Source organism: Borostomias antarcticus, assembly GCF_949987555.1.
Source record: "Borostomias antarcticus genome assembly, chromosome: 1".
NCBI classification, from domain to species: Eukaryota; Metazoa; Chordata; class Actinopteri; order Stomiiformes; family Stomiidae; genus Borostomias; species Borostomias antarcticus.
This window is the reverse complement of record NC_140234.1, coordinates 20,991,064-21,018,644: the sequence shown is the minus strand read 5'-3', so window position 1 is coordinate 21,018,644 and position 27,581 is coordinate 20,991,064. Positions and strand designations below refer to the sequence as shown.

General features: G+C 46.2%; 1 long non-coding RNA gene and 1 pseudogene across 2 annotated transcripts; one reads left to right on the top strand and one right to left on the bottom strand.

Annotated features, from left to right (window-relative positions):
* Positions 1-1,387: 1,387 nt before the first annotated feature.
* LOC311317497 (inactive peptidyl-prolyl cis-trans isomerase FKBP6-like) lies at positions 1,388-17,767 on the bottom strand (annotated as a pseudogene). The gene is made up of 5 exons: positions 17,683-17,767; positions 2,551-2,640; positions 2,141-2,350; positions 1,661-1,778; positions 1,388-1,399 (listed from the first exon to the last, which is right to left on the bottom strand). The product of its transcript is annotated as an inactive peptidyl-prolyl cis-trans isomerase FKBP6-like (transcript).
* Positions 17,768-23,405: 5,638 nt separating this feature from the next.
* Positions 23,406-26,082, top strand: LOC311317987. The gene is made up of 7 exons (XR_014630781.1): positions 23,406-23,628; positions 24,806-24,880; positions 24,958-25,071; positions 25,194-25,310; positions 25,399-25,514; positions 25,616-25,704; positions 25,878-26,082. It is a non-coding gene; the product is annotated as an uncharacterized lncRNA (long non-coding RNA).
* Positions 26,083-27,581: the final 1,499 nt, after the last annotated feature.

Sequence of the window (27,581 nt, the reverse complement as noted above, 5' to 3'; positions counted from 1 at the left end):
CCCAAAATACCTCACATGTCTACCAACGTACCCTATTTATGGTAGACGTTAACTTGCTGAAATGCGCGTTTTTTGTTTTTCCACCATAACCGGGAATGGTAAGGCTGAGAAAGTAGTCTCCGTAGGGGTCGGTCTATCAATTCAGTACACTCTGGTTTCTCTTCAGAGCGCATAAATCTTTCGCCTTTTACTAAAGATTTCCGTGGAGAGGAACATTACGAGTATCAACCAATTTTTTGATGCCCTGCTTTAATGCGGGGCTGCCTAATGTGTTCAAATAAAACGTGCGAACGGATGAACGTTATCCATTAGCGATAGCGAACTTATCTACTAACTGGCTTTGCTGTGTCGATGCACACATTGGCGTGCAAGGCTTTAGAAAAACAACGTTCTTTACAGTGAAAGCCGTCAGGAATCCACCCAAAAATCCAGTTACATCAAACCGGACCGATCTTTCTACCAAACCGGTAGAAAATGAATTAGCCTACAGGTGTCAAAGCCAGGCCACATGATATAAACATGACTAACCAAATTAATCACGTTCACATCACAAACTTTCAAGTCTGTTGTAGTATTTTATTATACTTTATAAATATAAAAATGTCAAACAAAATATATGCACAAAAGGACATCAATATTATATAATACATTTTCAAAAATATATGTTTTTCTTTAATTATAAATCCTATTAACTTCAATTGTAGTTTTAATATCTGACCCAGCATTTAGTACCAAGCCCATGCTGTTGGATTCATTTTCAAACTACAACAAAGTCAATAGCCCATGCTAGTAAATTGACAAAATGTACAACAAACTCAATAATATTCAAATTATACTGTGGTTTTGGGATTAATCATACAATTTCACAGTTGTTGAACAAAAAAGTTGAATTATGAGAATATACCAAACACAACCAAAGAATTCTTCACACATACAGTTATATATGAGTCATTTCATGTGTTTTCAATCTGACTTTTGCCAGAGCAGTTTCCTTTTTTAAAGAATGCATGCAAATCTCTCCATTTAATTTTTACTCCATATGCTAATAGTATTGAATCTTTCCTGCTGGGGGCAGGGTTTTCCTTTAGTAATCTAGGGGGATACAGGCTGTTTATTATAGGATTTTTGTTTAAAATCCACTCTGACAGTAATTTGTGTCAGTGCATTTGCTGAGAAATGATAGCATCAAAAGGTACAATAAATTTAGTGTGATTTCCAATAAACGTTCAACATGTTACAATAGCGTAATAGTACATTGTCCTCCAAACTCTAAAGCACCTCCATTTTTAAATCACCAATCACAAATTCACAGGGACACCTAAGTCCTTGGACACCAGTAGAGCTACAGGGGCAGATCAGGGACACACCACCATCCCACACACACACGTCACAGGGTTATCTTCAGGCCAAAGTTCAACATTACACATAAATCCCATTACTTAAAAGGCATTGGATATGCCAGCATTTAGATTAGTCTTTTAAATTGTTACTATGGCGCCACCTATGGATGAATCATGGTCATTCTTTCTGGTATAGTTACTCGTGGTCACTAGTTGCAGTTACAAATTTAAAGCATTGTTGCTCAAGGACTTTGAGTTATTTGACCATTTCCAGGAAAATAATAATAGAAGAAAATCAAGGCCCGTTTCACCAGAGCTACCTGCTTGTAGCGGTCTTTGGCGTCATCAAAGCGACTCTGGTTGAAGCAGCGGTTGCCAAAGCTGCGCTGTGTCCACCACACTGAGGAGGGTAGACAGAGCTACAGTGTTCTGCTCCTCCTGGTGACAGAGAGGGGAGAGAGAGGGAGGGAGAGAGAGAGAGGGAGGGAGAGAGAGGGGGAGACAGAGAGAGGAGAGAGAGGGAGGGTGAGACAGAGGGGAGAGAGGGAGGGAGAGAAGGAGGGGGGAGAGAGAGGGAGATAGAGGGGAGAGAGTGGGGGAGCGGGAGAGAGGGAGCGAGAGTGGGGAGAGGGGGTAAAGGAGATGAGAAGCAGTCAATGACACTAACAGAACAAAACAAGATTTTTTTGTTCCATGTGAAACAGCACAGCCATAAAATATTTTCATCTGACAGGATGCATTTTCACCTGCTGAATTTGTTCTCTGCTACACTATGTTGGTCTTCACTCCTTAGTCCTTACCAGGCTCAGAGCCATGAAGTCATCCACTTCACACTTGGGCCGAGTCAAGGAAGTCCAGAACCTGGACCTCGTAGAGCACAGTGGCAGCTGGGGGGATGTGAGGAGGACAGCCCATCTCCCCGTAGGCATAATCAGGCAGCAGGAGGAACCTGGAGAACTCTCCCTTCCTCATGGTCCGGAGACCAAGCTCCAGGCCATACAGTGTCACGTCTGTGAGGGAACATTAATTGACTGATTTTTTTATTTAAACAAATACATCACAAGATGCCTCATTTCCTGAGGATGGCACATGTCATGAAAGCATTCCAAAATACTTCTTGCCAAAAGGACGTGTGTGTGACTGAGTAAAATGTGATTAATGCAACCGCTGTCGAAAAGCAGAGGCGCAGCTGTGTGTGTATCACACGCACCCCTTCCAAGCTTCATCATCCTTGGATACTTCTGGTGGTTTGTGGTCTCGAACGGTCGCTCCGAATACTCCAGAAATCCAGAAAAGCAAACTGTGGATGGATTGAAGGGAACATTAAACAAAGAGCACCCATTCAAGTAGATGTATATATAGCATATAGCCTACACGTAACAGCGGCAAGGTACATCCTGCTGTAACAAGTGGACAAGCCTCAGTGCGGTGTGTGCGATGAGAAGAACATGTTGCTAAAGATGTGACTTTGCCAATATGTTCGCTAGTGGAATAACTCATGTTTTTAGAACCCGAGAGAGGGTGCCGTGTGGACATGTACACCAAGGTCCTGAGGCGACGCCCTTTCAGACAACCCCGTTGGATCTTGATCTGACATTTGTCTGCATGGGAGTTTTGTTCGCTCTCTCTGTGAACCTGATCTTTTCTTGGCTATTAGATCAATGGAGAAATCGCCACCGAAACATTAAGGTTGGTAATCAAAGTTTCATTGTACTTTAATCATTTACAATTCAAACAATTACAGAAGCTGTTCTGTCTTTGTGAAGCCTTAATGACCTAAATTGAGCCTAAATACCATCTGGTATTTCCTTTATAAATTAGGATGAAAACCTTGAAGACATTGATTGGTAAGTTGATAATGTTTTTTTCAGTATCCAACCATGTGTGTGTGTGTGTGTGTGTATGTGTGTGTGTGTGTGTATGTGTTTGTTTGTGCGTGCGCGCATGCATGTGTGAGATGTGTGTGTTTATGTGTAAAATGTGTGGTATGATGCATTTTGATTGTACAAGTGTACTGAAATCATCAAAAGTCATTTTAGTTTCTTTTATTTTGTTGTATCTCAAGGGCCCAGAGGGACAGTGTGACAGTCCGGGTCGACAGCTGCCCTGACCATCTGGAAGTGCTAATGCAGATGCATGAGCGCCATTCGGACTGTCGAGGACAAGACGATTCAGCTTCTGACTCCTATGATCCGGGGGGCTGCGGACAAGACCCGGTGTCTGAGATGAGCAGAGGCTTCGCTCCCGTGCCACCTGGCGGCGTCGCCAAGCCCTTTCCAACACGCAAGGGCAAAAGTTCAAAGGGCAAATCAGAGCTTAACGTTCCTCTCTCAGCCAAGGCCGACAGGGAGCGTCTGGTGCTGTCTCGCTGTCAGAGGCTCTGTTGCAAGAGCTCACACTCTCTGGTGAACAGGGCAGCTGTCACAGCTCCATATGACACAGCACTGTCTGTCACCGGTCCATTTGACACAGCCCCATCTGTCACCGGTCCAGTTGACACAGCCCCGTTTGTCAGACCACCATTCGCGATCACCAGGACCAGTAGAGTTGACAGCCCCGCTAGCGCCTTATCCACCCCCATGGCGTCTAGTGGTGTGCTGGTAAAAAGACAATCTGACCAGGACGTTCCACGATCGCCCGAGGCCCACTGGAGGCGAGGTCCGGAGCTCTCTCTGCGTCAGAGACTCTTTCGCGAGAAGTGGGAAGACGTCTGTCAAGGGACGAACACTTCCACTTCGGACTCTCTGATTAAGAGGACACCTGACACAGCCCCGTCTGTCACAGGTCCATCTGACCCAGTCCCTTCTATCACAGCTCCATCTGTCAGACCACCATTCGCGATCACCAGGACCAGTAGAGGAGACAGCCCCGTAAGCGCCTTATCCAGCCGCATGGCGTCTAGTGGTGTGCTGGTAAAGGGACAATCTGACTCCGATGTTCCACGATCACCCGAGTGCCACTGGAGACAAGATCTTGAGCTCTCTCAGCGTCGGAGGCTCATTCGTAAGAAGTGGGAAGAAATCATTCAAGGGGCGACCTCTTCCACCTTGGACTCTTTGATGAAGAGGACACCTGACACAGCCCTGTCTGACGCAGTCCCTTCTATCACAGCTCCATCTGTCAGACCACCATTCGCGATGACCAAGACCGTTAGATTTGACAGCCCCGCTAGCGCCTTATCCACCCCCATGGCGTCTAGTGGTGTGCTGGTAAAGGGACAATCTGACCAGGACGTTCCACGATCAGCCGAGCGCCACTGGAGGCGAGATCTGGAGCTCTCTCGGCGTCAGAGGGTTTTTCACAAAAAGTGGGAGGGAGTCTATCAAGGGTCGGCCATTTCCACCTCGGACTCTATGGTTAAGAGGGCCGCTGACACAGCTCCATCTGACACAGCTCCATCTGTCAGTCGACCACTTTCCATGACCAGGATCAGTAGAGTTGACAGCCCCGCTAGCGCCTTATCCACCCCCATGGCGTCTAGTGGTGTGCTGGTAAAGGGACAATCTGACCAGGACGTTCCACGATCGCCCGAGGCCCACTGGAGGCGAGGTCCGGAGCTCTCTCTGCGTCAGAGACTCTTTCGCGAGAAGTGGGAAGAAGTCTGTCAAGGGACGCACACTTCCACTTCGGACTCTCTGATGAAGAGGACACCTGACACAGCCCCATCTGTCACAGGTCCATCTGACCCAGTCCCTTCTATCACAGCTCCATCTGTCAGACCACCATTCGCGATCACCAGGACCAGTAGAGGAGACATCCCCGCTAGCGCCTTATCCACCCCCATGGCGTCTAGTGGTGTGCTGGTAAAGGGACAATCTGACTCCGATGTTCCACGATCACCCGAGTGCCACTGGAGACAAGATCTGGAGCTCTCTCAGCGTCGGAGGCTCATTCGTAAGAAGTGGGAAGAAATCTCTCAAGGGGCGACCTCTTCCACCTTGGACTCTCTGATGAAGAGGACACCTGACACAGCCCTGTCTGACGCAGTCCCTTCTATCACAGCTCCATCTGTCTCTCCTCTTCCCCCTACTCCACCACCACCACGCCCCTCTACTCCTCTTCCTCCTCCCCCTACTCCACAACCACGCCCCCCTACTCCTCCTCCTCTTCCCCCTACTCCACAACCACGCCCCCCTATTCCTCCTCCTCTTCCCCCTACTCCACAACCACGCCCCCCTATTCCTCCTCCTCTTCCCCCTACTCCACAACCACGCCCCCCTACTCCTCCTCCTCTTCCCCCTACTCCACAACCACGCCCCCCTATTCCTCCTCCTCCACCATTTGCGATGACCAAGACCGTTAGAGAAGACAGCCCCGCTAGTACCTTATCCACCCCCATGGCGTCTAGAGGTGTGCTGGTAAAGTGGCAAATGTTCCACGATCTCTCCAGTTCCCCCCAACACTAGCCACTGAACAAAAACAAGACATTCAAGGCAATACATAACAAATAACCTACTACCTACCTACCTACCTCCTGGGGATAGGTAGGTATATGGGTAGGTAGGTAGATGGGTAGGTAGGTAGGTAGATAGATAGATAGATAGATAGATAGATAGATAGATAGATAGATAGATAGATAGATAGATAGATAGATAGATAGGTAGGTAGATAGGTAGGTAGATGGGTAGGTAGGTAGATAGATAGGTAGGTAGATGGGTAGGTAGGTAAGTAGGTATATGGGTAGGTAGGTAGGTAGGTAGATAGATAGATGGGTAGGTAGGTATCTAGGTAGGTAGGTAGGTAGGTAGATAGGTAGGTAGGTAGAGGGGTAGGTAGATAGGTAGGTCGGTATGTAGATAGGTAGGTAGGTAGGAAGGTAGGGGGGTGGGTAAGTGGGTAGGGTCTATGCCTACCTCTTCAGGTCAAGGACGTCTGGTGGATGCAACACATGAACAAAGTTGACCTCTACATTGATCTACCTCTCCTGACCACAAAGATACATCAGCGGAGACTGAGGATAGCCAGCCATAGGAAACGCCCTCCTGACCTCATGACTTCAAACCTTGTCCTCTGGGAACCCAAGCATGGTCAAGACACACGTGGTGCTCGAAAGACAACATATGTGGACAACATATGTGCTGAGGAAGGACCCTGGCTACAGTGCTGATGAACTAAACTCTGGTATGCTGGACCAGGGTGTGTGAAGAAGTGTCATCTAGACCATCACCATCTACCCCATTGGCCTCAAAATGAGGTTTGTTCAGTTTGGGGTTACTTGTTATTATGTCTTGTGCTTGTACTGATTTTATTTGAGAATAAAGTCTCTGAACATTCTCTGCCTGTGGACTAAGAGACTTTGTGCAATAAAATGTGTAATAAAATTTTAATTAAAGCCGCAAGCAACAATGAGACGAGGTCCTACGGATACACCCCCTTAAAGCTCAATGAGATTTGAGAAGAATGAGAAACTTTTTATGGTTCAATATTCACTTTTACTTCCTATTAGTTTATGAATTGGCCTTAGCAAGACCCAAAAAATCATTTTCGTGACATGAGACTGCATGAGACCCTGTGAATTTATTATTTTAGTATTTCGGTATACTGGTTAGTACACTGGCGGGAAATCTTGTGGTTGAAATGGAATTGACACGTTTCGCGTGTCACAATATCAGGAAGACAACAAACACTTTGCCCAGAGAAACACAATCTACATGCACATACTGTACAAGAAAGAAGACTGGTATTTACCTGCATTGAAGACATCCTTCCACAAAGTAGCTACAATCTTCCGATCCAGTCTGCGCACGCACGTTTGTTATCATTTTCCCCCCATCATTACAGCGAGTGAGTGGGGGATTGTGGGAAGTGTGGTTAAAACGCAGTGCTGATTTTATCACGACCAGAGGGGCTGCCAAAGTGCCGAGTTATCTCATGTAGCTTTAATCAAATAGAAAATGTCTTAGTACATCTTTGCAAATTATTAAGTACAATAGCCTACACGTAGCACAATTACCAATTGAATATACCTTGCTGAACGAAACTGACTGTTGCTTCTCAGTCAAATGGTTGTACTCTCCAAAACATGTGAGCATCTTTTCATTGTGTGAGTCATCACATGCAAAACAGTCCATTCAGTTGTCACAATTTGTCAGGAACATAATAGCATGAATATCATCACATTACATTATATGAATCTCTTGTAGAACATTTGCTAAATTGATTACAGTAATTGACTGCCAGGTGAAACTACAACTTGACTAATGAAGGGTGAGTGTCACACATTCTCATTTCATTCTCAGATGACCAATCAAACACTATGTTTAGTTACCTGACAGGTGCTATCCATGAGTATGATTTTTACCAAACATATATTAAGAGCAAATCAGAGAGAATAAGAGAGAATCAGTACAATTAGAATAAGAATCTGAACATGGAGGCACCTGGCCAGGTAAATGAACAAGGACAACTGGCTGCTCGAGGAAGAGCAAGAAGAGGAAGAGGAGTAGGGGGGAGTGGTGGTGGAGTAGGGGGAAGAGGAAGAGGAGTAGGGGGGAGTGGTGGTGGAGTAGGGGGAAGAGGAGGAGGAGTAGGGGGGCGTGGTTGTGGAGTAGGGGGAAGAGGAGGAGGAGTAGGGGGGCGTGGTGGAGGAGTAGGGGGAAGACGAGGAGGAGTAGGGGGGCGTGGTTGTGGAGTAGGGGGAAGAGGAGGAGGAGTAGGGGGGCGTGGTTGTGGAGTAGGGGGAGGAGGAGGAGGAGTAGGGGGGCGTGGTGGTGGAGTAGGGGGAAGGGGAGGAGGAGTAGGGGGGCGTGGTGGTGGAGTAGAGGGAGGAGGAGGAGGAGTAGGGGGGCGTGGTGGAGGAGTAGGGGGAGGAGGAGTATGGGGGCGTGGTGGTGGAGTAGGGGGAGGAGGAGGAGGAGTAGAGAGTAGAGGGGCGTGGTGGTGGAGTAGGGGGAAGAGGAGGAGGAGTAGGGGGGTGTGGTGGAGGAGTAGGGGGAGGAGGAGTAGGGGGGCGTGGTGGTGGAGTAGGGGGAAGAGGAAGAGGAGTAGGGGGGCATGGTGGAGGAGTAGGGGGAGGAGGAGGAGGAGTAGGGGGCATGGTGGAGGAGTATGGGGAGGAGGAGGAGGAGTAGGGGGGCGTGGTGGTGGAGTAGGGGGAGGAGGAGGAGGAGTAGGGGGGCGTGGTGGTGGAGTAGGGGGAGGAAGAGGAGTAGGGGGGCGTGGTGGTGGAGTAGGGGGAGGAGGAAGAGGAGTAGATTACATTACATTCCCCCCACTGTTTCACCTCCCTCTTTGTTTTTGTGGCAACAGTTATTTCCCCTATTATTAAATATTATTAATAATAATAATTATTATTATAACGGCCTGCTAGCCAAACTCTCCCCTGGTTTCCGTCTGTACAGATAGTTCCATGCATGTTCTGTGCCTTGTGTGATGCATGTTGTTGGATAGTGGTGGTGCCAACGAGGAGACATATTATATTGTATCATATCATTCCTATCATTCTGTTGTTAATTTGTCACCTTATGTTATTGTATTTTGTATTTGTATTGTATTATTTTGTATATTATTGTATATTGTTTTGTAGTCTATATTGGGCGGCTGTATCTCAGGAGGTAGGGCAGGTCATCATCCAATGATCAGGTCGGGGGTCTAATCCCTGCTCTTCCTGTCCACATGTAGAAGTGTCCTTGGGCAAGACACTGAACCCCAAATTCCTTCCAATGAGCAGGCTAGTGCCTTGTGTGGCAGCTTGCCGCCATTGTGAATTTGCGTGTGAATGGATAAATGAGAGGCCATTGCAAAGCACTTTTGGATAAAAGCATTTACGATCCATTATATTGTATTTGTATTGTACTCTAGCCTATGTGTCACTTGTATGTTACTGTATTTTGCTGTGGCCTGATTTGTCCGATTTATCAGACCAAAGCAAATTCCTTGTATGTGAAAGCCTACTTGGCAATAAACCTGTTTCTAACTCTGATTCTAAAGGCTTCTGATTCATGTTCCTCTAATCCCCTTGGATCATGAAAAAATGGGCCCCTGGGCCTGGATGTGTAGAGGGGGCCCCCCCTCCTTACCAGAAACCCCCCCCCACCCCCCTACAGGCTCCACCGCAACACTGTTGTTCTCAGCGTTTGTTTTCTTTAAAAAAAAAAAAAAAAAAAAAAAAAGGAAATGCAAGGAACCTGCTGTAAAGCATCTTACTGCCTTGACTCTTTTTCTTTTCAAATCTTTCGTTTTGCTGCTCCGCTTAATATGTGTCGGTGCTCCATTTTACATGTACGGTTCTTTGTCAAGATCAAACAGATTGAACCAATTGACCTTGTGACCTGCACCTGTGTGATCTGTCTTGAGTTCACAAACTTTAATAGTGCCCTCTATAGACTAGTTTTATAGCCTTTTCATGGATCTATGGAAAGGTAGCCTACATCCCACCCATTAGATTAAAGAGTAGACCATAGAAAATATGTAGCCCACACAAGCTTCTCTCTTTTTTTAAAAGACGTGGGCCCTTATAAACTGTTCAAAATATAAATAACAGATTATGAAATGACTGTGAGTATACACTAGACGACTGGCTTCTGCTGATTTTTGTATGTCAACTGAAAAACTGGGTATCGCACATTTAACGACTGGACGAGTTTACACTACACAATTGTGTCCAGAATCTGCTCAAAAATATCAAACATGTTTGATATGCTACGACTTGCTCCGACTCGGATCGGGAGAAGTCTGTTCTCATCATACACTTGCCGATTTAAATCTGTAGGCTAGGCTACTTATGATCATATACAATGGTTCAGATCAAAACGTTGACAAAACTAGCACTTTTGAGAAAGTCTGATAATTGCTCTACCACCGTTTTGGTCATACAATGGATGTGGATGGGCACCTTGAAAAATCTTTCAAAAACATGTTAATCTCTCGATTTCAAAGACTGAAGAGGATGTGCAGTACACCGCTGTGAAGTTGAACCCGCCCAGAGCTGCCCCCAAGTGGGCATATCCGGTCACTACAACAACATAACACACGTACTCATTTGAAATATTCGACCTGGCTTGAATACAATGTCCCCTGGCTAGTGTGACATACAGCATGGGTTGTGTGTTACTATACAGTACAGTATGTGTTGTGTGTGATATAGGTATAATTATGTGTTATATACAGTATGTGTTGTGTGTGATATAGGTATAGTTGTGTGTTATATACAGCATGTGTTGTGTGTGGTATAGGTATAATTATGTGTTATATACAGTATGTGTTGTGTGTGATATAGGTATAGTTGTGTGTTATATACAGTATGTGTTGTGTGTGATATAGGTATAGTTGTATGTTCTAAAAAATCAATCAGACAGCTGCAGCTGATTCAGAACGCTGCTGCTCGAGTCCTCACTAAGACTAAGAAAGTAGAGCATATCACACCAGTTCTAAGGTCTTTACACTGGCTTCCTGTCTATCAAAGAATTGACTTTAAAATACTGCTGTTGGTTTATAAAGCACTGAATGGTCTAGGGCCAAAATATATTTCTGATCTGATCATATGCTATGAACCATCCAGACCCCTCAGGTCATCTGGCACAGGTCTGCTTTCTGTCCCCAGAGTTAAAACAAAACATGGAGAAGCAGCGTTCAGTTTTTATGCCCCACATATCTGGAACAAACTTCCAGAAAACTGCAGGTCTGCTGCAACTCTTGGTTCTTTTAAAACAAGCCTGAAGACTTTTCTTTTTGCCACTGCTTTCTAAGAGGAGTTATGTTTATCTGTATACTGCACTGTAACTTTTATTCCTGTATTCTATTTGTCCTGCTTTTTGTTTTAAATGTCTATAATGACTTGCTTTTTGTTTTAATGCTTTTAATTTGTCCTGCCTTTTGTCTACACAAACCCTGCCCCTCTCTTCAATCACCCATGCACTTCCTTCGTGATTCATGCCTTCCGGTTTCAGAAGAGGGACGCAGACAGGAAATTCATACCAAAATCACAGCTGACAAAAAGAGCAATCAAGATTGATCGGCCATGCTACACTGTGTTTTTGGGACTCCTACACAGTTTTTGACAAGACACTGTAAATCCTAACATTTGCACATTTGCCCAACAAGAGACAGTAGATAACAGATGCCCACAATCAGGAACCAAAATCTGCTCTCCAGACAGACCCAGAACAAGCCCAAGAGTGGACGCTCTCTTCATCTGAGGCACTGCCGCCCTCATGCTCAGGTAAATCACACACACACTACTGGGAGGCTATGTAAGATGTAACACACAGTGTCATGTACATGCAACCACCTCTAGATCATGAACTGGGCTGAGTGAAAACAAATGTGACTGATGGCTGATGAATGTTTCCCTGTGATCATGATTACAGATTTGGGATCTTGCCCCCGGAGCCAAGCCCATGATGACACCAGTTGAAGAACTAGTCAGTAGCTCAGGGATGGAGCTCCACCAAAACAGGTACACACACACACACACACACACACTTCTGAATAAGTTGTCTCTTTCGTCAGACTAACCTTGATTTTCTCTGTTTCAGGTGCTGAAGGCCTTCGGACAAGCCTGAGCTCCATTCATTCACCCTCTGACTGTGCCTGATGAATGTGATGAATGTATTTCTCACATACTACAAGTGCAACAAGCAGAGAAATGTCTTGCTGTGAGCTCCTAGACAAGCTGGCATTGTGATTCATGTAGTTCAGGAGGATTTATTCTGGGTCTATCTGGGAGACTGTTTGTGTGATTACATTCATGTCTGTCCTTTGAGAGAACAGCGAGGTTAACCTGTTTTACAGTTATTTTTCTTTTAATGTATTGATGAAATATGTCTTAGTAAACACTCCCTAGTAGTGAGACAAGCTGTAGAATCTACATGGGGTCTTAAACGGGAAAGCCCTCACTCCCTTGTGTCTATTGTTTATTGATAGGCAAATGTTTATGAATCAGATTTACAAATGAGGTGTCTATTGTTTACTGATGGGGCAAATGGTCTGCAAATGTTTACTAATCGGATTTACAAATTAGATGGCCAACATTGTAAATGAAGCTTGCATGTAATATTGTAATCTCTACCTTTGTACCTGTTTACATGAAGAATTGTGATATGTCTTGTCTATTGTAATCTCGTACGTAGACATGCTGTAAACCAGCCAACTCTCCTCTCCAGATAGGTGGGGTGACCTGAGAACCTAAACCCTGGGTGGATAATTGTCTTGGTAAAGTTAAAACACGTTAAAAACGATTGTAATTACTAAAATGTTTTTATCAAGACAACTAAGCCCTGGCGTCTGGTGGGTCCTAAGTCAGGACCAGCGAAGCAAGGGAGGGATTTGGGAGGGATGCGCTTTCAAAGCATGCCCTGATGGGAGGTTTCACAGCACCAGAAGGGCGCTGAGCAGTGGCATTTTTATATGCAAAAAACATACAGAAACAACCAAGCTTTTAGGGACACACTAAATAAACTACAGAGCCATTATATGACAACAATGGCCAAGCACCACGAAGAGGAATGACAGAACGATAAAATACACCCCCTCAGGGCACAGCACTCAATAGCCTACTCCCTCATCATAATCAGTGTTTAGGCTACTACTAGCCTACTAGGCCTTAGCCCACCGCTCCAGGAAGCAAAGTTAACGCTCTCGAGTGCCGATTAAATCTAGGCAAAGCAAAACGCACAGCCATAACAACTGGTAATTAATCACAAAAGACCTACCTTATATCGTAACCCAAACTCGTTTAATCCACTTCATTTTGTAATCAATTTTCAACAAATAGCCTACTCAAGATCTCCGTTTTCAATGTTCATTGATGCTGCCAGTAGCTATATAGCTAAAGTGGGTAACGTGATTGACCAATAGGTGATGTGACGGGACAGTCAAGTTGTTGCATCATTTTACCTGGCCTACAATGTTAAGTGAATAACGAGCTAGTAAGACCGGTCAACGGACCGTAACGTGGACTGTATTTTCATGAGGACTGTAGGGGGCAACGGAGCACTACCAAAATGCTAAACACGGATGAAAATGAAGCGATATGGCAGAATACAAGACGCATTTAAGACAGACAGTCTGAAAGTCGATTTTCGTGCCTTCTTTCACTGAAAGAAAGCGCACAAATCAAGTTTTATTTGTATTTGTATGGGTAGCCTAAACCAAGGAGCAATCACCACTACTTCTGAATCTTCTGACATCCACTAATAATTCATCCCATGTATGCAAGTTTTTGCACTATGTCGTTAACATTACCAAAAATAACCGCACGGAATGAATGATCTGCCCTACTCTGCCTGGGATTGGCTAATATGGTGCCTTCCTTGGTTGAGATTGGTCAGGTTTTAGTGGTCAGTTCGATTGGTTAAAGTATATCAGGGTAAGCCAATCAGATGCAGAATAGCCCGGGGTCATTCCGTCATCACAGAGATTACGTCTTTCGCGTTTCGTTCAGGGCGGGCCCAGCTGATTCAGTGGGCGGGCCTGGCCCCCAAATGCCCGCCCTTGGAGACGGGACTGCCCTACCTTTTCGACATGTCCACACAAACGGAAGTTAAAGATTAGGCTACGTTCACTTTTAAGAACTTGGCACTTTCACTTTAAAGCCTCTGGAAACTTGGCTTGAAATAGTAAAAATGCATATATGATATCAAATGTTAGTGTCTCTTTAAGCATCCACAAAAATCTGAGTTAAAATAAACGTTCAGAACCATTCGAAAAAAGTGTTCGAAAACGGCTCATTTTGCTCTCTAGACCATTTCTCAGGAGTGTGGGCGCGTCAGATCAGGATTTCATTGACTTTTTGATCCGCCAATGACAAACAATCTCATCAAAACTAGCAACGCACTCCGCGATCGGACGCGCCCACACATTCCTGAGAAATTTAAGAAGTGCCAAGTTCTTAAAAGTGAACGTAGCCTAATCTTTAACTTCCGTTTGTGTGGACATGTCGAAAAGGTAGGGGTCTGCAAAATGATTAATCCTATGCTTTTAGTCGATATCATTAGATAGCAGATGGTTGATGTAAACATTTGTATTTGATTTAACTGCTTTAAATTCTGTCAAATGCGCCATCTTCTGCAAGTCAAGTTGAGCACCTCAATTGATTTGACACTTAAGGGCCATCATAGTTTTATTTAAGCTATGTGAGTCTACAGTATAGGACGTGTTCTCTAGATATTTTAGACATTGTTGATACTTTATAAGTCGTTTTCCTCAGGAATGATGGTGACTCTATGTCCTTGAGAGAGACCTTTATGGGAGGCTAGCTTGCAGCTCGTGTTTGCGTGTGTGTGCGCGTGTGTGCGGTCAGCTGGCCCATCCAGTTCTACTAGCTGTTTGACGTGAAGGACGGACTAGAGGTCAAAAAAAGTAAGGGGAAGGGGAATGCCAGGGTAGATGAATGAAGGAAGGAAGCAAACAAACTCACTATGACATGCCAAGTACTAGCCTGCTTCAAGAGCTCCATCATCATCCCTGTCCCCAAGAAAGCAAGGACGACTATAGACCCATCACCCTGACCACTGTAGCAATGAAGGTTTTTAAGTGTCTTGTTCTGCAGCCTCTCAAATGCATCACAGACCCTCTCCTGGACCCCCTGCAGTCTGCCTACAGAGCCAACAGGTCAGTGGATGATGCAGTAAACATGGCCCTTCACTTCATTCTCCAGCTGGTTGATGGACTTCAGCTCTGCTTTCAACACCATCTTCCCGTTCACTCAGGAGCATGCGCTTACCTGACCCCACCTGCAGGTAGACCACAGACTTCCTGTCTGACAGGAAGCAGCACGTGAAACTGGGCAAGCACATCTCTGACTCCATAGTCTCAAGACCAAAACCATGTTACTGCATGCTGCAGATCTCTCTATGGTACTGGGACACTTCATGCAAAAATCTGGTGTTCAAATCCTGGCAATTCATTGGTAGCGCCGGAATCCCGGCGACACCAGTCAGTAACGACTTTCGCAATCAGGCGTTCCCACCCATAGATATTCCCTAACCTGGGCTAGTGTCTCTCATTTGCTGCTATGACCTGTCACTCTTTCAATTTTGACCCATCGATATGCCAACAGAATACCTGCTTGGGTGGCGAAGTGGCACAGACTCTATTATGTAGTATGCAGAGCGCAGCAATTCAATGTAATATTTGAGTCTGGAGAGAGACTACCATCAGTACAGGCTCCCACCAAGGCTGTTTTCTTTCCCCTCTAATCTTCGCAATGTCACCATTAGCAGGCACAATGTTAGTCAATTATTGATAGGAACTCACCCAACAGCCCTTGATACACCGATTAAGTTCCCATCTTTTCAAGTGGCCCAGCTCAGGATTTGAACCAGCAACCTTTCAGCCACCGGTCTGATCCTAACTGTACTGCCCCAAAGACCAAAGGAGGACAGGAGCGGAGGAGAGCAGAGGAGATTGACCCCAGGTGGACATCAAGTTCAAGTTTCAAGTTCAAGTTTTTTATTTGACACTTGTATGTCTCTCTGGGGTCTCCCTGAGAGATCGGGTGAGAAGTTCAGTCATCCGGGAGAGACTCGGAGTAGAGCCGCTGCTCCTTTGCGTCGAAAGGAGCCAGTTGAGGTGGTTCGGGCATCTAGTGAGGATGCCTCCTGGGCGCCTCCCTAGGGAGGTGTTCCAGGCGTGTCCGGCTGGGAGGAGGCCGCGGGGTAGACCCAGGACTAGGTGGCGGGACTACATCTCCGCACTGGCCTGTGAGCGGCTAAAGATTCCCCAGGCAGAGCTGGTTGATGCTGCTAGGAAAGGGATGTCTGGGGCCCCCTGCTGGAGCTGCTGCCTCCGCGACCCGACCCTGGATAAGCGGATGAAGATGATGATGATGATGATGATGACTTGTATGGCAGTTAAAAACTGAAATGCATGAGTATTTTACAAGAATATTTACATTAAACCTAGGCTAACTCAAATTACCAATAGAACAAACATTCAATATTTAAAATGGTCATTCAAGATTCTTGTCAGGGAGGGGATGGGAGACATCCTGTATCTTTTGGTTCTTGTCCTGGGTGTCTGCAGGTGTGCTTCATGTCTGGTGTGCCGACCGGACACCTGGGCTCTGAAGGGGGGGGAGCCAGTTCTTGAAGGGGGAGTTCAGGAGGCTCAGTGCAAAGTCCCAGAGTAACTTTCTTCTCTCATGGAGGGTGGGGAGAGAGAGGGTTTGGAGAGCGTTTGGAGAGAGTTTGGAGAGCGTCCTGGTAGCCAGAGTATGACATCTTGTGTGGTTGTCATGTGGTGATTTGAAATAACGTTACCATACGAACTAGCCTAGAATTGATTCATAATAAGACTGGCCCCTGTATATATACAAATTTGAATATATATAGCCTACAAATGTCAACATTCTACCCCTACTGTAGGCTACAGGAACATCTTTCCAAATCATATCCGGACGTAGCCTGTAACTTACATGTTTGCCAATTTATCAACGTGATGCTGCAGCCTACGTTCAGCTTATGTGTTCCTATTTAAGGGAATAAGCATTAACAAACATGTCAAGCATAATAGGGCATTATTTTTATTAGATCTTTGAAATCATATTCCGACTCCGAATCCATGCCTGTTGCAAAATGTTCATGGTGCGCTTCTAGATAGGGTTAAGAAAATGAACTTTCCCCTTATGTCCGCTAGGAATGCTGTTATGCAACATGATATTTACAAATAGGCCAATAGCCACAGCCAAATGTAACCCGGGAGTGTCTACGCGTTTCGCAGTTTAGCGATAACACCATTGAGTTTAGGGTTAAGACCCTAACCCCTAACCCTACACCTGACCCTCACCCTAACCTCTATGGTGTTCTTGCTAAACTGCGAAAAGTAATCTCGCAACCCGGTAGCCAACACGCAAAGTAGGCTAGTGCATGGCGAACTGGGCTAGCTAACATTGGTCGCAGATGTCCTTGAGAGAGACCTTTATGGGAGGCTAGCTTGCAGCTCGTGTTTGCGTGTGTGTGCGCGTGTGTGCGGTCAGCTGGCCCATCCAGTTCTACTAGCTGTTTGACGTGAAGGACGGACTAGAGGTCAAAAAAAGTAAGGGGAAGGGGAATGCCAGGGTAGATGAATGAAGGAAGGAAGCAAACAAACTCACTATGACATGCCAAGTACTAGCCTGCTTCAAGAGCTCCATCATCATCCCTGTCCCCAAGAAAGCAAGGACGACTATAAGGACGACATCACCCTGACCACTGTAGCAATGAAGGTTTTTAAGTGCCTTGTGCTGCAGCCTCTCAAATGCATCACAGACCCTCTCCTGGACCCCCTGCAGTCTGCCTACAGAGCCAACAGGTCAGTGGATGATGCAGTAAACATGGCCCTTCACTTCATTCTCCAGCTGGTTGATGGACTTCAGCTCTGCTTTCAACACCATCTTCCCGTTCACTCAGGAGCATGCGCTTACCTGACCCCACCTGCAGGTAGACCACAGACTTCCTGTCTGACAGGAAGCAGCACGTGAAACTGGGCAAGCACATCTCTGACTCCATAGTCTCAAGACCAAAACCATGTTACTGCATGCTGCAGATCTCTCTATGGTACTGGGACACTTCATGCAAAAATCTGGTGTTCAAATCCTGGCAATTCATTGGTAGCGCCGGAATCCCGGCGACACCAGTCAGTAACGACTTTCGCAATCAGGCGTTCCCACCCATAGATATTCCCTAACCTGGGCTAGTGTCTCTCATTTGCTGCTATGACCTGTCACTCTTTCAATTTTGACCCATCGATATGCCAACAGAATACCTGCTTGGGTGGCGAAGTGGCACAGACTCTATTATGTAGTATGCAGAGCGCAGCAATTCAATGTAATATTTGAGTCTGGAGAGAGACTACCATCAGTACAGGCTCCCACCAAGGCTGTTTTCTTTCCCCTCTAATCTTCGCAATGTCACCATTAGCAGGCACAATGTTAGTCAATTATTGATAGGAACTCACCCAACAGCCCTTGAGACACCGATTAAGTTCCCATCTTTTCAAGTGGCCCAGCTCAGGATTTGAACCAGCAACCTTTCAGCCACCGGTCTGATCCTAACTGTACTGCCCCAAAGACCAAAGGAGGACAGGAGCGGAGGAGAGCAGAGGAGATTGACCCCAGGTGGACATCAAGTTCAAGTTTCAAGTTCAAGTTTTTTATTTGACACTTGTATGTCTCTCTGGGGTCTCCCTGAGAGATCGGGTGAGAAGTTCAGTCATCCGGGAGAGACTCGGAGTAGAGCCGCTGCTCCTTTGCGTCGAAAGGAGCCAGTTGAGGTGGTTCGGGCATCTAGTGAGGATGCCTCCTGGGCGCCTCCCTAGGGAGGTGTTCCAGGCGTGTCCGGCTGGGAGGAGGCCGCGGGGTAGACCCAGGACTAGGTGGCGGGACTACATCTCCGCACTGGCCTGTGAGCAGCTAAAGATTCCCCAGGCAGAGCTGGTTGATGCTGCTAGGGAAAGGGATGTCTGGGGCCCCCTGCTGGAGCTGCTGCCTCCGCGACCCGACCCTGGATAAGCGGATGAAGATGATGATGATGATGATGATGACTTGTATGGCAGTTAAAAACTGAAATGCATGAGTATTTTACAAGAATATTTACATTAAACCTAGGCTAACTCAAATTACCAATAGAACAAACATTCAATATTTAAAATGGTCATTCAAGATTCTTGTCAGGGAGGGGATGGGAGACATCCTGTATCTTTTGGTTCTTGTCCTGGGTGTCTGCAGGTGTGCTTCATGTCTGGTGTGCCGACCGGACACCTGGGCTCTGAAGGGGGGGGAGCCAGTTCTTGAAGGGGGAGTTCAGGAGGCTCAGTGCAAAGTCCCTACAGAGTAACTTTCTTCTCTCATGGAGGGTGGGGAGAGAGAGGGTTTGGAGAGCGTTTGGAGAGAGTTTGGAGAGCGTCCTGGTAGCCAGAGTATGACATCTTGTGTGACCGGCTGAGCTGTCAGTCATGATCGTCCTGAGCACTCCCGTCTAGTTCAGCCAACCAATAACTCATCTCTTGTATGATTCAGATAAGCATCCGCTGGCTACCCCATGAGGGCCAAATATACGTATATAAGATGAAGAACACACCTGTAAGTGGTAAGTACATTTTATTTATAAACCATGTGCTGTACAATAGGAACATTTAAGAAAATGGGAGTAAAGGAACAATATAAAACATACAAAAACTACAGAAGGCAAACACACTACAAAACAAAAGTGTTTACGGACCAGACATGTAATGAGGAGGCAGTGGGGAACAGAAGCTGTGGCGCGCAGAGCAAGACCATAACATGCTACTGGCTGTTACACAAGCAGGCTCTGCTCTGACCGAACGAGACTAGATCCCATGGCTGCAGACGACGTCCATGCCGCTAGCTCTGAGTAAGAGGATGTCGGTTAGGCTGTAAAATAGGTGTTGGTTTAAGGCCACTAGAATGTAGTGATTTGAACCTGTCTCCCCAACCTTAAACCTGGTCCCAACCCTGTTCTGTCCTCTGCAGGAATAAGACCTAGTCTCAACCCGGCCCCAGTGAACAGGTGGCCATAGCTTCAGTCAACTGAATTGATGGTGGTGGATTTGCAGCGGCCTGGGTATTCTCTTACAGCACAGACGGACGAACAGAGTGGACGGATGGAGGGAGGGATGAATGGCGGGATGGATGGAGGGATGGATGGACAGAGGGGTAGCTGGGCCTGCTTCTCTCTGCTCTGAGGGGTTGTGTTGTATCTTTCAACAAGGGTTCTCTTGTTGGACAGTGGCGTGGATTCAGGTGAGCGTGGGTCCCTTGTTGACGACCCCTCCAATTCTCGGGGCTCCCCACGCCTCGACACGGTCCCCCGAGGCCGCGGCCAGGCGTCCTGCTCTCACGTTCACCTGGGAGAGAGAGACAAAGAGCATCAGAATGAGGAAGAGGGAGAGAGGTGAGGCCAATAAAATGTCCTAAATATTTGAGTGTCTTTTAGACTGAAAGAAGAAAGAGACTCACTCCATTGACGCTAGCCCGGTTTGCACAGCGTCCTCGGGCGCCGGCAAGGTACAGTAGGTGCACCTGTAAGAAGAGAAGATGACTTGACCTGACTTGTGGTGCCGCGAGTGTGAAATCCATCCAATCAGCATAGACAGACATACGGATGCACATCCCGCTCACTAACTGTCACCTCGGAGTGTGTGTGTGGTGTGTGTGTGTGTTTGCGTGTACCTGGAGTTTCTGGAGTGGCGTTCCTGCCCTTCGGCTGTGGTCACGGTGTGGTCTTGGCTGCCGGAGATGATGTAGTTGTCGTCCTCAGCCAGGCACAGCACAGCCTCACTATGGAGATGGAGACGCTCCACCAGGGGTTCTGCCACTGTGTGACATCATCAATCAGGGACAGCCGATAGCATATGTCTGACTCACCAAGTAACATTGCGTGATGTCTTCATACTATTTGTATTTGATTAATTCCCATACATTCCTGTTAATCCCTGTGGGAAGTGTGTGAGTATTCCCAGAATTTTGCATCCCTATTCATACTCTTTGTATTTTGTGGCTGTTTTTGCCAGACCACCACAGGTTAAAATGGCGTCTCAACTGACAAGATGCCGCAGAGCCTGGTGACGAGTGACGGCCCCACTCACCTCTGGAGCCGAAGACGCTGACCTTGTTGGGTACGCCGGCGAGCAGCACGTCAGCCTAGTAGGACAGGCATCTCTGGTCAGGCCCCTCCCAGCCCCTCCGCTCCCCAGGTCCCACAGCCTCGCCGTGCGGTCGGAGGAGTCGGACGCCAGCAGGGGGCCGCCAGGCGCCTCACTGTGCCCCGGTGGGAATGCATGAGGCCCGCCCCGTCAGCAGAGTGTGCCCTTTGACCCCCTAGGGTCTGATGCTCTTGTCCCGTGAGCCTGAAGCGCACACCGCCCTGTCCTTTCCCCTAGAGGAGGACAGAGCGCACCGTGGCGATGTGAGGGGAAAGCTATTAGCCAACTCCAAATAGTACAAAATGCTGCAGCACATGTCCTCACTAAGACCAGGGGGGCACACACTGCACTTGTTACTTGTCAGTTTTAGATTTTAAGATTATTTTATTAGTCTATAAGTCATTACATAATCAAGCACCTAAATACATACCAGATATGCTTTAAGATATACACCCAGTAGGGCCCTCAGGTCCTCTGACACTGAGCTTTTAATGGTCCCTAGAGCCAGGACTAAGAGGCAGGTAATTTTTAAGCAAGATCTTAAAACACAACTTTTTAACATTGCTTTTACCACATAGTTTTACTTGTTTTAATATCTTTGTGCTCTTAATTTGAATTCTGTTTTATAGTTTTTATTCTATTTTACACTATCCTAAAATGCTTTTACTTTTATAGTTTCTTTTAAATCTGTTCTCACTGTGTTGGTATGATTTATGTTTTTATCTGTCTCTTTTTACGAATAGTGCTATATAAATAAAATGGCATTGACATCTGGAAAAAAGAACAATGACTTATTATTGATTTACATATTTATTGATTGATATATATATATTTATGGAGTATATTGATATAGTGGAGGAGGTTTGGATAGGCATAAGGATTGTGCAGGGGGATTGAATGGATTGCATGGGTGGTTGGGGTCTGGTTGGAAGGATTGAATGGTTATTGTTTGAGGGGGGGGTTGCTGGTGCTGCTCTCAGTCAACTTCAGTCATCCTTTGGGATCTGTGAGGAGCAGGTCATGATCTTCCAGAGGCCGCTGAAGAATTTACGAACCCCCTTCTTCTTCATCATATTTTTCTTGTTGTTCACTTCCTCTGCAAAAATGATCTCTAAATTGAGTATTGTGTAGAGAAGAGAGAAGGAAAATTGTTTGATATGAAATATAGATCATATTATAATATATAGAAATAGATGCCCTAACACCCAAAATGTCTAACCTGCTGACTGCTGGACCGCAATGGCCTCCTTGATGGCCTCCTCAATGGCCTCCTTGATGGCCTCCTCAATGGCCTTGGAGATCTCCATGGCCTCCTTGATGGCCTCCACGATGACCTTTGGTACCTCAATTGCCACAATGACCTCCTCAATGGGCTTGGGGGCCACAATGTCCTCCTTGATGACCTCCTCAATGGTCTTGGGGATCTCAATGGCCTCCTTGATGACATCCTCGATGACGGTGGGGGCTTCAATAGCGTCCATGATGTTCCAGATGGCCTCAATGTACTCCATAATGACCCTGGGGGCCTCAATGACCTCCTCAAAGACCTTGGGGTTTTCATTTACCTCCTCCATGAACTCCTCAACCTCTTTGAAGGCCTCCTTAATGACCTCAAAGATCTTGTCAATGTCCTCGGGGGCCTCACTGGCCTCCTCAATGCCAATGGGGGTCTCAATGACCTCATCAATGGGCTTGGGGGCCACAATGTCCTCCTTGATGACCTCCTGAATGGGCTTATGGTCACCCTGTTTCTGGCCATTCACGAGCTCAATCGGCTTTTTCTGCAAGACAGGTTCAATGATGACAAAACTGCGTCAACCCTACTAACACAGTGGGTTGCAGCAACGTTGCACATAAGTTGTACTTAGGTAAGTTGCAACGTTACCATCAGGCGATGTTGTGACAACGTCCATCTAAGGTCGAAAATAACTTTACCCTCCTAAGTCTAATTAGACTTTTCTGCAACGTTGCAGAAACATTGGCAATATGGGTCCCTGCAACGTCATTAAATAACGTTGCAGTGACGTTGGATTAAAGTCCTATTAGGCTAGCAATAGGATTGCAATCGGGCTATCCCGTGACGTCACTGCTTGCTTGGTTCACAGTTGAAGTAGGCAGGATTCTTTGCCAAACTGCTCCTGTCTTTTGTTCTTTTTTTAAATTTTCGCTTATATCCTTCATATTGTACTGTATTTTGAGGTGAATAACTCATCTTAGAAATGTTATTGATTGTATATTTCCCTGTTTGTTATAAATTTAATGCTTTTTCATTAATTAAAACTAACGTTTCGGTGTCGACCAAGATATCATTTTTCAAAAGACGTGTCGAGAAATCCCATTCATTCTCTCGGCATTATGGAACACTTCCACTAGGGGGCGATGAGATCACTTTCCCTCCCTATAGATGGGTTCGCCGTCTACGTCACAGCGGGGTGCGCACGCACGCAGCCTCTTTGGGAAAAAGGAACGAGCGAACGAGGAACGAACTCGCTAGCCACAGTAGCCCCGTTTCGTGTAGCTAATTATGCCTCAAAGCTGCTGTGCTGTGAACTGTACAAACAGAAAAGAACAAGATGATGGCCTCAGATTCTTCAGCATCCCCTCGAGATGTCCCCCTTTTCAGAGGAACCGCCGAAAGCTGTGGTTTAAAGCCATAAAGAGAGCAGATTGGGGACTAACAAACAGTGTGGTGCGCACTTCATCTCTGGTAAGTTTACCTCGGGGTTTTTTTCCTCATCAAATTACATTGATTTGACTGTTGGTTTAGCTATTTATTTGTTTACTTACCGGTAATAATTTAAGTAAACAGAAGTAACTCATAACCTGCACGCTAAACTAAGTTCAGGAATTGGAAGCCCAATGCTAGCTAGCTAACGTTAGCTAGTGCTAGCTAGCACGCTACCTAGTGTTAGCTAGCTAACGTTAGTTATTGCTAGCTAGCACGCTACCTAGTGTTAGCTAGCTAACGTTAGTTATTGCTAGCTAGCACGCTACCTAGTGTTAGCTAGCTAACGTTAGTTATTGCTAGCTAGCACGCTACCTAGTGTTAGCTAGCTAACGTTAGCTATTGCTAGCTAGCACGCTACCTAGTGTTAGCTAGCTAAGTCAAGGCCCGAACTTGACCAACGTTTAGACAATATTGAAAATACTCCGACAAACTATTGCAAACATTTTTTCTGTTACTGCTGGCTTTGTGTTCGCCGCAAACATTGGCAGAAAAATAAGCAAGCGAACGGTCTGAGCTGTTCTAATCTAAAATGGCCGCTGCACATGTGAATTGTTTGTTTGTTTGACTCTGCTGAATTTGAGACTCGCATTGGGAGCTCGCTCGTGTCAGGCTTTCTGAGGACATCACGAATCTTAGGCTAATTTTACATAGGCAAAGGTGAAGGCGAAGCCAAGATAATGCTTTATATATTTTCCATTTGTCTGGAAAGTAGGAGACTGAGAACAATGCCACCCACGAGGTAACCGCGGGTTACCATGGACAATAGCGTTAGCTCGAAACAAAGATGGAGGCAGCTTTGTTTGCCACATTAGTAGTATGGGTGTGTATTGTTGGAGTACACGAGTCAAAAACAGGCGTTCCTGTTAAAACTGCGAGTAGTAACGTATGATTCACGGGCCTTATACATTTAATCTGTGCACTGCAGTGGCTACTGCCTAAACTAACTTCATGTTTCCCACACTGATTGACCGCCATTGACCGCATCTGTCCTGGGCCGGCAGAGAATCAAAAAAATAGAATAGTGGCGTGTCACTAATTACTTATCGGCTGTAATGACTTGTTGAATTTTTGTTTTAGTCGCTTCTTCCCCTCTGCCTACTTTCCCATAGGGTCCTTATGTGTTTATAAACTTAATATTTTTTTGTTTATTGGGCAGACTATTGCAGTGTGGAGTTTCTGGGGGAGGACACTGTCGGTTGTCCCAGTATCCTGGCTCTCCAAAAAGGATGGGGTAAGAACATGTTTGTGTGTTTGGTGTGCTACTTTTCAATTGTACAGGGAAGCGGCTACTAATGGTTTCACTCACAGTTGCAGATGTGTTCCTGGCCAATGAATGAGTCAGCCAACGGATAAAGAGCTGTGTGGAACCTAACCCTGGCTGGGCGCTCCACAGAGTCCGGGTTTTCCCAAAGTCCACAACTGGTACTGTTTGCATTTTAAGCTATTAAAAAATACTGATGGGGGTGGGGGGAAGATCATGACTCATTATTCTGAGGAAAAAAGGATGTCTGAAATGTATTGATTATGGTACTTTATGCACACAGATCATTACGAAGGTGCCAGGCTCATGGCAAAAGTCTTTGAGCAGCAGTCGTCAATGGACGAGTGCCAAGACGTTCGAAAGAGACGGCGCAACACATGCTATCACTCCAGTGACGAAGGTAATATACTAAAGTGCATTCAACAGTCCCAAAAGAGTAGTACTTTTGAAATCGAGTAATCTGAGCTAATTTACTGATATTCCACTAGATATTCCAAGCCCCGGGCAGCCATTGGTCCCCACTATGCAGGCCTAAGACCAGGTGCCGGAGTTGAAAGGCCTCTGCCAGCGGTCCAGTACAATCCACGTGTGCTGTACAATCCAGGTATGCATGTTTGTGTTAAGAATGAAATGTCTATGCCTACTGCACACTGATAGTTGGACTATTTTTTATTTATTTTGAATACCATTTTACTCATCTTGCAGATTTTCCAAGCTTGTCCCATGTGGGCGAGCGGGGCCCAGTCCCATGTATAGCACCCCAGCCAGATCATACAGCACCCCAGCCAGACCAGGTAAGAGTGGCATGTACTGCTGTGGCACCATTGACTCCATGTACCCCTCTACCTAATCGATGCTGCTCTGCAGATGCTGGTATGGGACTACTTCATGTTGCATGCAGGGATATATTTTGAGTTTCATTTAGTTTTATGTCAATGTACTTATAGCCACATCTGTGTTTATCTAGATTTCCAGAGGTCTGTACATCAGCAGTTCTCAGAGATGCGGGAGCAACTCCGTGAGCTTGCACGGACTGTGAGGGAACTGGCCCAGAGCACGCGGCCTGTGGAGTCTGGAGCCCAGGGAGAAGTGCTGGATGTACTGAACCCTGCCCAAACGGACGAGGAGCTGCAGGTCTCTGTGGCCAGGTTGAAGGACCGGGAACATCAGAGGAAGATGGTGAGTGTCTGCAGGGCGGAACTTTGTCTTATTTTTGCAGTGCAGGTAAGGGTACAGTAAATGACTGTCTTTGTTTTGCAGACACAATACCTAGGTGCCATTGGTGGCAGAGACTTGGTGGACACAGTCCGGCGGGTGCTGTCAGCTGTAGCCACACATGCGGTGTGGAGCGCCTACAGTGTGCACGGGAAGAAGGGGAAGAAGCCACTGAAGAGTATGACACTCTTCAATGTTCTAACACGTAAGAAATGGTTCATATTTTGAATATTTTTTAATACATCGTCTTTGTTCCATGACCGATGTGAATTGAAACCATTACCTTTCTTGATAACTTAAAGGTGCAGTGATGGTCTCCATGCCAAAGGCTACGATGGCGTAGGTGGCCGCCCAGCTGCAGGAGACATTGAAACATGCCCCTGCTAAATGCAGAAGGGTAAGAGGTTTTTTTTGGTTTCTCCTACCCAGTGACACTGCATGGTTCCAAAGATTGTGTACCATTTTTTTGTGCATGTATGTGCGTTGTGTATTTACGGCCATTTCATTGTGTCTTTAGGTATCTGCAGAAGTCCGCCTGAGCACAGCCCATCCAAGCACAGTCCATCTGAGCACTCCCCAGCATTCTGATGAGGAAGACTTCCCTTCCTAGCTGCCCCCCAGCCCATCTGAGCACAGCCCCCCCCCCAGCCCATCTGACGCCCACCCGCAGCCCATCTGAGCACAGCCCCCCCCCAAGCCCATCTGACGCCCACCCGCAGCCCATCTGAGCACAGCCCCCCCCCCCCAGCCCATCTGAGCACAGCCCCCCCCCCCCATCTGAGCACAGCCTGCCTTTTTTTTTTTTTTTAAATAACTTTTTTTGTAAATAACTTTTTGTATTTTTTTTTTTTTAATCCTTTTTGTTTTTAAACTTGTTTATCATGTTGCAGGCCAGACATTGTGTACTTTTTTAATAAAATAAATTGTTCTTGACTGAATGGTGTTGTGTCATAACTTTTGTACCATAATTTTGCTTGCTGCATTGACTATGACATTAATAGGCTCTTTGCACAAGCTCCACTACTTCCTGACACTCTACAGGCGTATTTCTTTCCTGTCCTATACTAGTGGATGGAAGTGATTGATCAGGTGTGCTGCACACCGGATTCATCGCTATTGCTATCCAATAGTATAGGACGGTAAAGAAATATGCCTGTAGAGTTTCAGGAAGTAGTGGAGCTTGTGCAAGGAGCGGATTTGTTTTGTAATGCAAATTATAAATGTAGCCAACGGAAGTGTAGACCACGTTGCAGCAACGTAACAAAGTAATATATAAACGTGTATACAACGTTGCAGCAATATACATCGAAATCATCGCGGAAATCACAACGTTATGTGCACATTGCAGGCACGTTGCAGACACGTTGGACCTGCACGTTGCAGCAACTTGTGTGCAGATACCGCGTTTGCGTTGCATGCACGTTTAACTTGACGTTGAGTGGACCATACAAAAGTC